We start from the raw sequence: 13,198 nt of genomic DNA, 5'->3' as shown, positions 1-13,198 counted from the left end.
CATAAGGGGTTGGCTTCATGAATGTAAATATTTAATAATTTATTTAGTAACATGGCTTTTATTTTTTCCCCAGGCAAAAGCTTTAATAAAGGAATAGGTCTACTGCAACAAAGGAAACAACAGGAAAAATAGAGACAAGGACACATCCTAACCCTATTAATATCAGTGGGAATCTGCCTTCATCTTCAGTGGGAACAGAACTTCAAAGACACAGCAATCACACATACAACCTGAAGGATAAAATATGAACCTTTAATGGTCAACGACACAAACTGTGTTCAGAGGATGGTAGTGTAGTCCCGACATGGTGGAAATGTCCCCAGCAGGAATTTCACATCCTGTCCTGACTGCAGCCTTGTCCCCAGTGCTGCCAGGGTGGCCATTGGGACAGATGGCACAGAGGCCACGTGCATGGGCAGTTTCCCTGGCAGAAGAACCTCTCTGAGGCAGGACCATGCAGGAGCTGGGCAGAGAGGATCTTCTTCTTCATGAACACTGTCTCTCTTGCTGTTCATGGCTTTACTTTCAGTGCCTAAATCTGAAAGAAGTGATATCTCCACCTTTAGAGGGTTTTTTTGGGGTTTTTGGTTTTGTTTGTTTGTTTTTTACATCTCAGCAATTGAAGATATCCTTCCAAAGTCTGCCAATGCAGATGGAAAGCTGTATCTCCCCAGTCCTGCCTTGTGTTGTTAGCACTGAGGAAGATGAGTGGTGTGGATAGAAAGAATATTTTCTTCTCCAGGGAGATTCAAGATCTCCCTTAGGGACCAAGAACACATCCTGGGTGCCCTCAGCCTGCTAAACGCTGTGACAAACCTAAGTGGGAAAGCCAAAATGAGGGAACTCATGTTCCCAAGCATCTCTGTGGGTCATGTTTTGGTACTGGCACCACATGGCAAAGTAGAAATTAAAAGAACAGAGGTACCATTCTTCTGTTAACATCAGAACTAATTTCCTTCTCCTTTGGATGACTCCTTATGCATCTTCCATTCCTAGGATTGCATAAGACGTGGTATCAAGTCACTGTATGATAATGTGCATAATGTACAGCCTGGAGAGGTTGTTACACTCTTGAGGGGTGAGTTCATCTGTCCCACAAACACGCAGCTTCTCATAGTCCTATAACAGCTCTGTAAGAAAAAGTCCCCCTCTGTCCTTCCTTATTCGTCACCAAAATAGGTCTGACAACACAGACCCTTTCAACTAAACCAAATTCCAAATAATGGTAGGTGTTCCAGGAAAATGTCCCATGGGGGTGTGTGTCCTAACTAAGGCCTCCTCATTAACTGCAAATTGGATTTCGTATGGGATCTGCACCACCAGCCCATTGGAGAAAAAAACAACAAATATTTTTCAGAAAAGTCCTTTTAAAATAAATATGTTTACCACTTGCTAATAAGTCTGTGTACTACACAGCAATGTTTTTCAATCCCTAGGTGTAGAGAGCTCTATGGACAACTTTTAAGACAGCCACAAATATGATTACAAATTCACGCACATTTTCCATGCATTAAATCTCTTAAGGAAGCCTGTACCTCTACTGGAAAACTATAGGGAAATTTCAAAACCTATGCTTTTTGCAAATCAGACCTATAGAGTATGTCAAAATACACAGTCGGGTTGGTTTTTTTGTTGTTTGTTTGTTTTGCTGTTGTTGAGGTTTGTTGGTTTGTTTGTTTGAGAGAGCATTGCTCAGGATCCTGCAGGAACAGAGAACTTACTGTTTCAATATTTCTTTCACTAAAATACTGTATTTCTTTAATGCTAAATTTCTTTGGTTTCCAGTGTGCTCTTTTTTTAACAATCAGCATGTGTACAATCAATCTAAGAAATGAGGAATAAAGCATTTGGTTTGGCTGCTTTGAAAGTCATATAATAAGGCTATTTGAGTTTGTGGGCTTAGCTTGGCAGCCCAACTAAAATGCTTGTTAGTGAGACAGTGCAATAAAGCTGAAACACAGTATTGTAGACAAGAAACTAACCTTTATTTCACGGGTCCCATCTTCTCTGAGTATATGAGCCCAGTGCTTTGTGGGATTAAGAGACACTGTTAAACACAACACTATTGAGCGTAACATATTTGATTAGATTAGTTAAACCAATGTGGTAAAGATGAAGTGAAACTGAGCAGCATCATGGCCCTTAGCATGTGCACCATCAGGACGGCATCTTCCCTAAGCAAGGGCTAGCAGCTTCTGAAGTCAGTCTGGTGTGATTTAAATGTAGTGCTGTATAAAGCATGAGAATAAAACCAACTGAGTGAAAAAAAAACAGAGGAGTTAAACTCCGGACAAATTTATGATTGCACTGCACAAATTAAAGCATATTTGTGCAAAGTACTCAGAAGAAGAGGACATAGGCATGGCTACTACAGTGTACCAAAGACATTAAAACCCCAAAATCCCGTTGATGTTGTGTTCTTGTTGTGTTTGAAGTAGCAATTAGAGCCTGGCGTCAAGTTTGAACGACAACTACTACTTTCTTCACACAGATTTTCTAAGCTTGAGAGACCAGTTTTCAAAAGCTCTCTAGCAAAGCTATTATGTTACCAGTATCACTCCATCAGAACAAACTGTGAAAGGATGAACAGAAATATTAAGGGTGAGTCCTGGTTTTCCAGTATCTTCTCAGGATTGAGCCTCAAAAATGAAAGTCAGCTTTTCTGACAGTAATCTCTCGTAATTACAGCTGAAAATGATGCAATTGTCAAATTCTCAACAGCCTTGGAAACTGGACTTGAAGCATTCAAAATGAAAATGAAGGCACGAGCCTTCAAAACATTTCACACACAGACACTTTTTGCTGATATTCTCAATTAGAACTCATATTTCTGTAGTTAAAGAAAAAAGACATACTATTTTTTTCATTGTTGATACAGTTTCAGATTTGTTACAGGTTTTAATTTCTGTTTTGGATACTCCCAGGAGGTTGTCAGTGCAGGTGCCCCTGACTCCACTGAGTCATCGGCTTCTATGCAGCTCAACCATTTCCCTCCACTGCAGGTATCAGATGCCACGGATTATCTTAACTCCAATTCTGTGGGGTTTTTTCTTCTTCAGGCTTATTAAGAAACAACTCTTGGACTGTACTTTTACCAGAACAGGTATTTGAATTCCTTTTACTCCCAACTTCCATAGCACCATGTCCCAGATGGCTTAACATTGAAAAGGATTCCATTAAGTCTTGTATGCGGATGTATGAAGATACAACATATACAGAGAAACTTTAAACTGAAGAGCTCTAATGCTGTAAAATAAAGCATTCAAAAGTGAGGAAATACAGAACTACATTTGCCTGGGCAACTTTGGTTTGGCTGGTGTATGGCTAGCCTTTACAACTGGACCATCGTTCATCTAGTGTACAAAATCAACAGCTTTCTCAGATAAGGGTTAGATTTTTTGCTGTTTTTTAATCCTTTTTATTAAGTACATAGTCTTCTGATATTATTTATTGTTCATTAGCCAGCTCCTTCCCAGAACCTGATTCTGTTGTGGGAGTTTTACATGTTTAGCTCCCTAAAGTATTACAGTTCTCATGTTTGGTCTAGGATGTGTAGTAGTAGTACAAGTAAGATGTATGTATGCCTATGGGTGGAGGGATAAAGAGTCTTTACTATTAACAGACTCAAACCATTCATTTCCTTCCTTATGGTAGACCATAGCAAGTTCTGCTGCTCAACAAATTTTACGAGTTTAATATATTATTAGTCACAAGATTATCCTGCCTTCATGCTAAGCCTTTACAAAGATTTTCTTAAAACCTATTGAAATGCTTTTTACTCTAAGTAAGTAGTTTGGTTTCTGCCATGCAGTCCCCTGATGGTGTCATACATATGTAAAGGACTTTTCCAAATCACAGTGGGTGGAAGCTTGGTTTGAGAATACACATGAACATCCAGCAGCATTGAAGTTTAAGGTAGCAACTGCTAAAAAACCTTGAAAACATAAGTATTTAAGGGCCAGATGGTTCAGGAAGCTAACAGAAGATTAGCTGGCGTCAAAATCTGGGACAACAAAAAGAGTGAAGAGGGTTATCTGCTGCAGTTTGCTTTTTGAAATGAGAAAAACTGAAACAGTTGATGAGGGCAAACATGAAGGGGACAGCACTTTTCAAAGAGTTTAGAACTGCAGAGAGTTGTGGAGTGCCTGCCTCTCCCTAGGGCAGGATAATATCTAGAACTACAGCAAGTAGCAGATTGATATCTCGCCTGAAAAAACAAAGTTACCTTATTTACTTTCTGCCAACAGGCGTAATAGACTGAAAGATCTTGAGCCCAAAGGAAAGGAAATAATTATGCCCCAAAATATGTGGACTGCTTCCTCCTGAGATGGTGTCAAGGACAGGCTGCTCTCCACAGAGCTGGAGGGGTGACCAGAGAAACAGCAGCACTGCCAATGGATGCGGTGATGTTGGTCCTTGTCAGGGTGCCAGTTTGTTCCCAGGATTACCAAGCAAAATACAGCTAAAAGAATAAGTGAGAACTAAATTTTAAATACGAGCCTCAGACTGGATAAAAGCCCAGAAAAGTATACATTTTGTTGTTAAAAAAAAAAAAAAAAAAATCTAGAACAACATGCTCAACATGTATATACATACATATAAACATATATATACATGTATATACATACAACATATAAATCCTCAACAGAGGTCTGTAAAGAGACTGCAATAATCTCAGCAGTATATTCTAGTTAAGTCTTTAAAAAGTAGAACAGAACTCGGTCTTGATAAATAACTTGTGTGCAGATTCTAGGGCAGTCTAGTTGGGATCTCCAGCAACACTATCTCTTCATCTTTCAACAATTCTGTGGTTGGCATCATATCAACATCATCAGCCCTGCAGGTTGTGTAACAAGATCGTGATGCAGCCCTTAGGGGTGAAGGTGGAGGTGCTGGTAGGATGACAAAGTCCTACCACCCACATGCAGTAAGAAATATTCGAGATTACGTGAGGCTGCAGTCAAACATGAAACATTAAAAATACTGTTTATTAACAATCATAGAACCAATTAAACTAAATTTATATAAACTATTTAATTAACAGATTAGAAAGCCTAAAGTGAGCTCTGTGATCTCCTAGTCTGACTTCCTGTGTAATGGAGAACAGATTTCCTGGAACTTAGTCCCTGTCTGAGCTAAATTCTGTCATTTTAAGGGGGAAACATCACATCTTGGTACAAATATCAACAGAAAAGTTACCATAATTCTTGGTAAACCTCTCAATGGTTCACTATGGGTAACTATAAATTAAGATTGCAGGTCTTGAATTTTTGTCTGCTAGAGCTAAGCCATGTATTTTTAAATGGATTTTTACTGCATAGAAAGGTACGTAAAGTACCCCTATCAACTTTCTCTTTGATAAGCTAAATAGGTGGAACTCCTTGAGCCCCGCATTAGGGGGCTATCCTAATCCTTTAATCATGTCTCATGTCTATTCTATGAAATGACTTCAATTTTTCATCACTCTTTTTGGATTCAAGACACAAACCCTATGGACAACATTCAATTTTGCTTTTGCCAGACACAGAAGAAGTATAAACCTCTCTATTCTTTCTCAGCATTTACTTGCTTGGGCAATCAAGAGTTAGATTCCCTATTCTAGTCACCCTGTCGGAGAGGTAGGGATTGTGGTCTGTTAGTTTCCAACTCCTTTTCAGTGACTCTGATTCCGAGGAGACGACTTCCTATGACATTTGCTGGGTCCTTGCACTTCTTTCTGGAATACATGTTATGTGTATTTATCTGTATAAGGCAAAAATGTTTTCACACTAATTTTGTAGAAGAATAAGGCACAAAGGGACTTATCAGAAGTTACCATGAAGTATTTGTGAAGAAGGAAACTGAGGACAGGACAGGTCTTCTGAATCCCATACTGGCACTAGAGCTGTGCATTGGTATTTGAAGTCGAATTGTCCAGATGCATTGTCAGCTGACAGATACAATCCTGCTGTCACACTGAATGTTGTCATTTCTTTTCAGATGCATTTAAAAGTTTGCCGGTGAAATAAAAGAATAGGGCTTGAACCGTTTAGCCAAACCCTTTCTTGCCAAAGGTAACCATCTTGTACCTTCTCTCTCATAAATGATCCCACACAAACTTAGAAATAAAATACGTTCCCAAGAAGGAGGAAAACATGATCAAATTGGAAATATAGACAAAGGAAAATATTATCTTAGCTAATTCTACCCTGTCATCTTGTACGGTAACTGAAACGACGCTTTTGATTTTGTTCTCTGTCTCCTGCTGTAGGGAACACAGAGAGCCTTTGGTGTCTGTCTGTGTTGGGTAGAGCACCAAACTTGCTGAACTGTGTAGACCAAGCAAAAGAGCTACTGTAATAAAAGGTGTAACTTAAGTCCAGACTTCATCCAAGAGTTTCATTTCTTCGTTCAGTCAAACTCTGTGCACCAGACAAGATTGGCTCCGACAAGCTTCTACTGTAAAATGCTATAGAAGAGGCCGAAATCTAGGCCAGAGCGAGGGATCGTTCTTGGGAAGCTCTCTGGATTCCTGAAGGGCAAGGTGGGGCTCTGTACGTGGGAGGAAAACGCCAGTGATCTTCTGTTACTAGTAATTAGGTGCAGCTTGGGTTTCATTAATAAGAGCTACATATGCATATTGGAAAAAAGAGTTTATCTGACACTGAGATTATTATATGTTGCCAGCTAAATGTCTTACAATGTTCATTACCTTTGTTATTTTGTGATTAGCACTTATAAACGCCTGAAAGCCTTTACCAACATACAAGGAAAAAAAATGTTCTGCCACTGAGAGTTTATAATGTAAAAGAGGAGGAAATCTTCTGGCAAATCATGTTATCCCACCAATCTGCATAATATTTTGGAACTACTTCTTGCATTAGCAGTTGTTTTTATTAGCTTTAGTCATTTTGCTTTTGATGTTGTTTATGATCACTACCAAATATAGAAATGTGCTTTCCAGAAAGTTATCCTGATGTGAACACCCAGCATGGACATATCAGTCTTAAAAATTTTGATATACCAATACAAGAAGAAAACAGAATCTTATCAGGGGAAATGGATTTGGTAGCCTTAAATAAAAGAGCACTGCAACACTGCAACTCTAGTGATTATTCATCAAAATTTAGCAATACAAACAGAGAAAAACCCAAACCTGTAATGTAGCAAAAAATGTCTGTTTTAAAATCCATTCATTGCAGTCTCTACCCAGGTACTATCTTTATATTATGGCATATACTCTAAAGTTCTTATAAAACTTTTTAAATATTGTTTGTTTGTTTATTTTCCCTCCATTTTGGTGTTTCATAGCATCACAGGTTTTCAGGAAAGAAGAAAGCACTGTGATTCTCCAGCCTGACCTTTCGCACAGTACAGGTGACAATTAGATCCAGTGATGCCTACATAATTTCTGGTGGAGCTGGAACAATTCCCTTGGAAAAAAATCCACTTGCATTTTTTAAAGATTTCAGGTGACAAGGAATGTTACACAAGCCTACCTATCTAAATTTTTTCCAAGGCTTAGTTAGTCTAAGGGGTTGGTTTGGTTTGGTTTGGTTTGGTTTGGTTTGGTTTGGTTTGGTTTTGAATCAAAAAAGTCTCTTGGCTCAACTTTCAAACACTACATCTTTTAAGATTCGTTTGCTAAACTAATGATTTCTATGCTTACAATTATTCTCTTACATAATTCCAGGTGAGTTAGCTCTTATGTAATTCATTGATGGGCTGAAGGGATTAAGATTTTTATGTCTCTTCTGTAAGAAGGGTTTCTAGATCCCAAATCAACCACGTAGTTCTGTTTAACCAGTCTGTCAGTTTTGGTAATGATATGAGGCCAAGCCAGGTTGGCTCCACCAAGGAAATCCTTAATTGCTTTTCTGTATCACTACTGTTCATACTGCAGTCCTCATCAGATAACTGATCTATGTTTTTCTTTCCTGGAAATATTGGCCTGCACTTAACTATATTAAAATGCACATTGTTCAAGTTTTCTTACCAAACATTCTGGTAACACTGTGGAATAATCCCTTATCATGTCTGAATTCATAACTTATGTTTCTTATGCAAATATTATCTTACAAATTTGTAAACTAAGTGACGTGTCACTGGCCATTGATAAATATTTCTGACTTGTTAAGAATGCCAAGTAGAAAATGGTCCTAACTATTTTTTCCCAATTTAAAATGTAAAGTATCTAGTAAGAGCTAGAGAGTAATATAGCCAGACACTGAAATGCATTAAACTAGAATAATATTTAAGCAACATAGTTGATTGTTCATAAGGTGTGTGTTGATACCATGGAGTCAAAAGTGATCTGCAAGGGAAACAACAGTTTCACTTAAGGTGTTTCACTCTGTAACAAAATAATTACCTTATTCCTAGAGTAGAGTAGAATAGAGTATTTTTAACAAAGAGAAAATGCTTAGATCTCAGTGGGCGACCTGCAAGAAGAAAAAGAAGTAAAATTATTTGCTGTACCAAGTTCTATTTATTATAGAGAAATTTTTCCACTAGAGTGCAAATACACCTTACTATAAAATAACAGGAAGTCAATAAATAAAATGAAAACACAAGGTAGCATATTCTGAAATGGCTAGAAATGAGTGTTGGATGAATGTTGAAACTCTCTCTTCTTTAGCACATAAAGGGATGTTTTACCAAGGTACCCCAAGCTGTGTGTAATTGCCACCAACAGAGATATCAGCATTACCTCTTACAAAGAGGACCCTCCTCCTGCCCCAAGAAACACCAGTTTTCCTACATACCCACAAACCTGGTGAAATGTTGCCATTTACTACGTTCTCTTCTACAGGAGAAATCTTTAGAAAGGATTGTGATCTCCAAAAGCAGCAAAATGAATTCAAAAAATACCAGATTGGAAACAGTAGATGCTTCTTCAGTACTTTGCCATGGGTAACTATTGGATAAACTTCTTAAAAAGTCTAAACCTATCAAATTGCCATTTTCTTGTTTATAGAATTTCTATTTGGGGAAGTATTCCAGCTTTCTGCATGAGGGACTTGAAGCTCCAGCAAACTTTTTTCTTTTTGGCTTACATGCAATTAGTGCATTATCTAGCAGTTTTAATCTACTAACCAGAAGTGCTGACAGAGTTGTAGGAAATCAAACACCCAGTATTCATCAGGCTGATCTGCCAGGATTAAGATAATGGCCAGCTATGCCATCTTGATAGATCCTGTGGGAGTGAATTATTATAATGTTGGTTATAACTACCTGTTTAAGCTTGTGTTGACATCTGTATCTAAAACAGCTGTAAAATAGTTTTTTTAAACTCTAGTGATCTTTAAAACTGGGCACTCGCAGCAGACTATGGAATTCCCATAATTTTTAAGTAACACATTTGCAAGTTTTTTTGCAAGAATACTACACAAAACACATTATTTTTCAAATGCTCTCCTTTGCTTCATTTTTTTCCTTGGATTATTTACGTGTCACTCTCTCAGGCTTCCAAGTGCTTGACTTACTTTTCCTTCTTACATGCATGCACGTACACGTTCTGAGGTGTTAGACACAAACCATTTAAATGCGTCAGTAATCACTGCTCTTCGCAGCCAATGGCAAGGGGGTTACACTGAGCTGAACTGCTGCAGGATGGAAGCGCCAGGGAACTGTGGGTCTGTCAGCCTCACCTCAGTCGCCAGGATGACTGTGGAGCAAATAGTCCTGGGAGACATTTCCAAGCACCTGAGGGACACAAAGGTGACTGAGAACAGCTGGTGTTACGTGGCGTTACCAAGGGCAAACCTTTGATGTGAAGGCTGGCTCAGTAGAGGAAGAAGAGCAGTGTGTGCTGTTGACCTTGGTTTTAGCGACGCCTTCAGTGTGACCTCCCATGGTACCCTCACCATCAAACTGGTGAAATGTGGAGCAGAAAAATGCTCTGTAAGATGGGGGATAATTGGCTGGGCTGTGGGGTACAACAGGTGTTGATCACCAGTGCGAAGTCCACCAAAATGTGGGTGATTACTAGTGGTGCTCCTCAGGAACACCTACGGCGGCCAAAACTTGTAATGTCCTGATTGATGACCTAGATGAGGTAACACAGTGCACTCAGAAAGATCTGCTGTGATACCTACTGGGGATGGGAGCACCAATACTCCGGAAGATAAAACTACGCTTCAGAGGGGCCTTTGCTTTTTTTACCATTGTTTGCTTTCTTAAACCTAGGATTTTTTTACACAAAAGCTATACAAAGCACAAAGATTGTAAAGAAACCCTCAAAAGCTAGGGCATTACAGAATGAAAACTGACGTAAGAAAATTTCATTTGGTCTTCTCATTCACTCGTAGTATAACAAACTAATTTCCTTCCAGGGACAGGCACTAAGTCTGCATTCCTCAATTGCTGGATACCAAACCTAAGGTATCTGGAATCTCATATCTAGAGTGATGCTGAATGTGGTGAAGTTAATTGTGAACCTAATTAAATATAGTTGTGATTTGAGTACATGGTGCTAAATATTCTCAAAATATCCCAGTTCGAGTGTCTTACACTGGGCATTCTAAATTCATAGATACATTTGATAAATTTTGTTTTGGCAAACTTTTTAAATTTTCCCAAAATGGACATAGTACTTTCTGTCCAATAAGCACCTTAATGTTTGCACACAGCTCAGATACTGTAAAGAAGAGTAACTCAGAAAAGCATGTGAAAATAATTAATGTTTGTGTTAAGGGATTATAGCAGGTATTAGGAGCACACAGCAAGATCTAGTGTCATCCTGAAATGTTAAATCATACTCAGCTTTACTGAACATGATCAACAGTTTTTCCATTAGAAGAATTGCCCTAGGGACTGAAAATACTGACATTAAAGACTGTACACAAGATTCACTAAGGAATGCAAGCCTGTAAGTCTCAAACAGACAATCTTGAAAGCTGCCCATGTGGTTTCTGTGTAGGCACCTTGTTATTTTACATGCTCCCCTACGTAATGCTCCCCTCAAGAAACAGCTCCGGGTATGCCCAGTTCTGGGAACATTCTGTTGAGGGCTAAGCAGTTTAGCATTTATTTCAGGCTTTCGCCTAGCTGGATGAACAAGAGGCTTTTCTACAGCAGAGATCCCAGATGGCTTCATACAATGACAATAAAAAGCATCACAGGCCTACGCTCTCTAAAATATACAATGCAGACTTTCTCTCCAAAAGTGACGGTATAGATGTCACTTTAAAGAAATTCTGCTCATGAATCTTGTCATCTCTAAATCACTGTTACCAGTTGGTGGTTATCTGCTTTAACGGCCACTACAAAGAATACTAGCTTGCTGATTCTGGGGGGAATTGCTTTGCCTAATTAACGAGGCGATGTAACTACAGTCAAAATAGATCTATTTTTAAACCACCTACAACAGCCCTTTGTTTTAGTTTTCAAGTGAAAAACAGTATTCTGCAGGAATAAAGAAAGAAGCCTGTAGGTCACGTCTCTCTTCCAGCCCAGGCAGTGGTTTGTCTGGTTCGGAGCACTGTGTTTTCTAGGATATCTTGTTCAGTATAATGAATCTTGAAGACAAGAGGTATGTCCTGTGTACCTTCTGGTAATCAAATTAAGAAAAGCAAAATAGGAAGACAGCAAAGTGTTGGTTATTACATTAAAAACAAACAAACAAACAACCAGGTCTCTGATAAGTTCTTGAACGCAGAGGCACCTTCCTCTCTTTTCTCATCTCCTACCATAAATATTTCCTAACTTAATTTCCTTTCTGCAGCTGAATTTTTGTTCTTTCAACTTAATCCCAAGATACTTTTCAATTGTTTAAAATGCCAGAAAAGCAAAAAAATCTCATGCTTTATCGATACAAGGCAAAATGATGCGGCCATGACTGCAGCTGGGTCAGCACTAATTTACAGAACTTTCCTCCAAAAATTCCATAGTGCTGACATGGAATATATATCTCTATTTATCACTCTCCACCATGGAACTTACTTGTTGTTTTACAGAAATCAAAGCTACTGGTGCTTTCCATTTTTTATTTTTTAACCCAGCAGCTTCTTCCAAAAGATGGTTTCCTGCCAACACTATGTTAGTGATAAAAATGAGTATCCTGGTTATCTACACAGAACAGAGTTCATAGCTAAAATAAGCAAAAGACCTTGGGGCCTCCTCTATGCAGAAATTAAACTAATACTTTGCATGCATTTAGTAGTTGGGCCTTCAACTGAAGTTATAATTGCACCTTGTTAGTAATCTTATTTTTACCAAGTCCACAACGTGTTTCTTGTGTCTTTTTATTGCCCCTCCCCTGCCCTAGGAAGTTCTTGTATCATTGTATGTTATTATTTTGTCCTTGGCAGAAAAGCCTTTAGATAATATTAGGAGGCTGTCTTCCATCTCGCCGCGAGGGAGAAGAATGATGTGTTTTTTCCACACGTAAGCACTCAGTGAGCATCACACAGTTACGCTGGACAACAGTTTGCAATGATCCCCACAGAAACACCACTGCAAACTGGAATTACACATAACTCCGAATTCCCCATTAGCTCTGCTAACAGCAGTGATGGAAATCTCTGCTAATGACTTTTAGCGATACCCCTGCAATCTCTGTCATGTGAATCAGCGAGTAAGACAAAGTTACAGAAAGTCCTTTGTCTGCATAGTCTCAACTAAATCCCCCAAACCTTAATCACCATGGAAACTACTTATCCTTAAGGCACTAAGGACAGCTGCAATAGTTTCTCTTCACAAAAATGGGAGTGAGGCTCAAAAAAATATAGGATTGTGCATAATGAGGCCTTTGATCTTTCATTTACGTCTGTGTTTAGTAGGAATAACCTCCGTGAAGCAAGCTGAGTTGCAGAATTGAATTCTTCAGTAGGACAGAAGTAGGTTTGGGACATGGTTTAGTTCTGGTTATTTCTAGATCTTTTTCCATTATCTTCATGCGCATATGTTAACAGATTTCTTTTTCACTTTTCTAGTAAGAGAAACTTAGCAATGCAAAATAGTGTTCGTATATAAAATTAGGAGACACGTTCCAAGCTTTGAGACAATCCTTGGGACAAATGGAAGTAATCAGTCCCACCGAGGCACTGAATTTTGGAGTCTGAGATTAAAAATGGCTCAAATTTAGCACAGGCCCCACCGAAATCCTGACGTATTCAATTTCCACAAACCACAGTATATTCTTCACTGTGCAGCAACACTCACACACCTCCAAGCTGCAAAATCAGCGCAGGAACAGGCCACCTCATTTCCAGCTTTA

The 13,198-nt window shown here is 38.8% G+C and overlaps 1 long non-coding RNA gene across 1 annotated transcript; it reads right to left on the bottom strand.

Annotated features, from left to right (window-relative positions):
• Positions 1-2,796: 2,796 nt before the first annotated feature.
• LOC135580133 (uncharacterized) lies at positions 2,797-9,577 on the bottom strand. Its single transcript, XR_010474395.1, has 2 exons — positions 8,351-9,577; positions 2,797-6,531 (listed from the first exon to the last, which is right to left on the bottom strand). It is a non-coding gene; the product is annotated as an uncharacterized LOC135580133 (long non-coding RNA).
• Positions 9,578-13,198: the final 3,621 nt, after the last annotated feature.

The sequence above is a fragment of the Columba livia genome, chromosome 8 (genome assembly GCF_036013475.1).
Source record: "Columba livia isolate bColLiv1 breed racing homer chromosome 8, bColLiv1.pat.W.v2, whole genome shotgun sequence".
Lineage (NCBI taxonomy): Eukaryota > Metazoa > Chordata > Aves > Columbiformes > Columbidae > Columba > Columba livia.
Note: the sequence above shows the minus strand (reverse complement) of the source record. Positions and strands in the feature narration are given on the sequence as shown.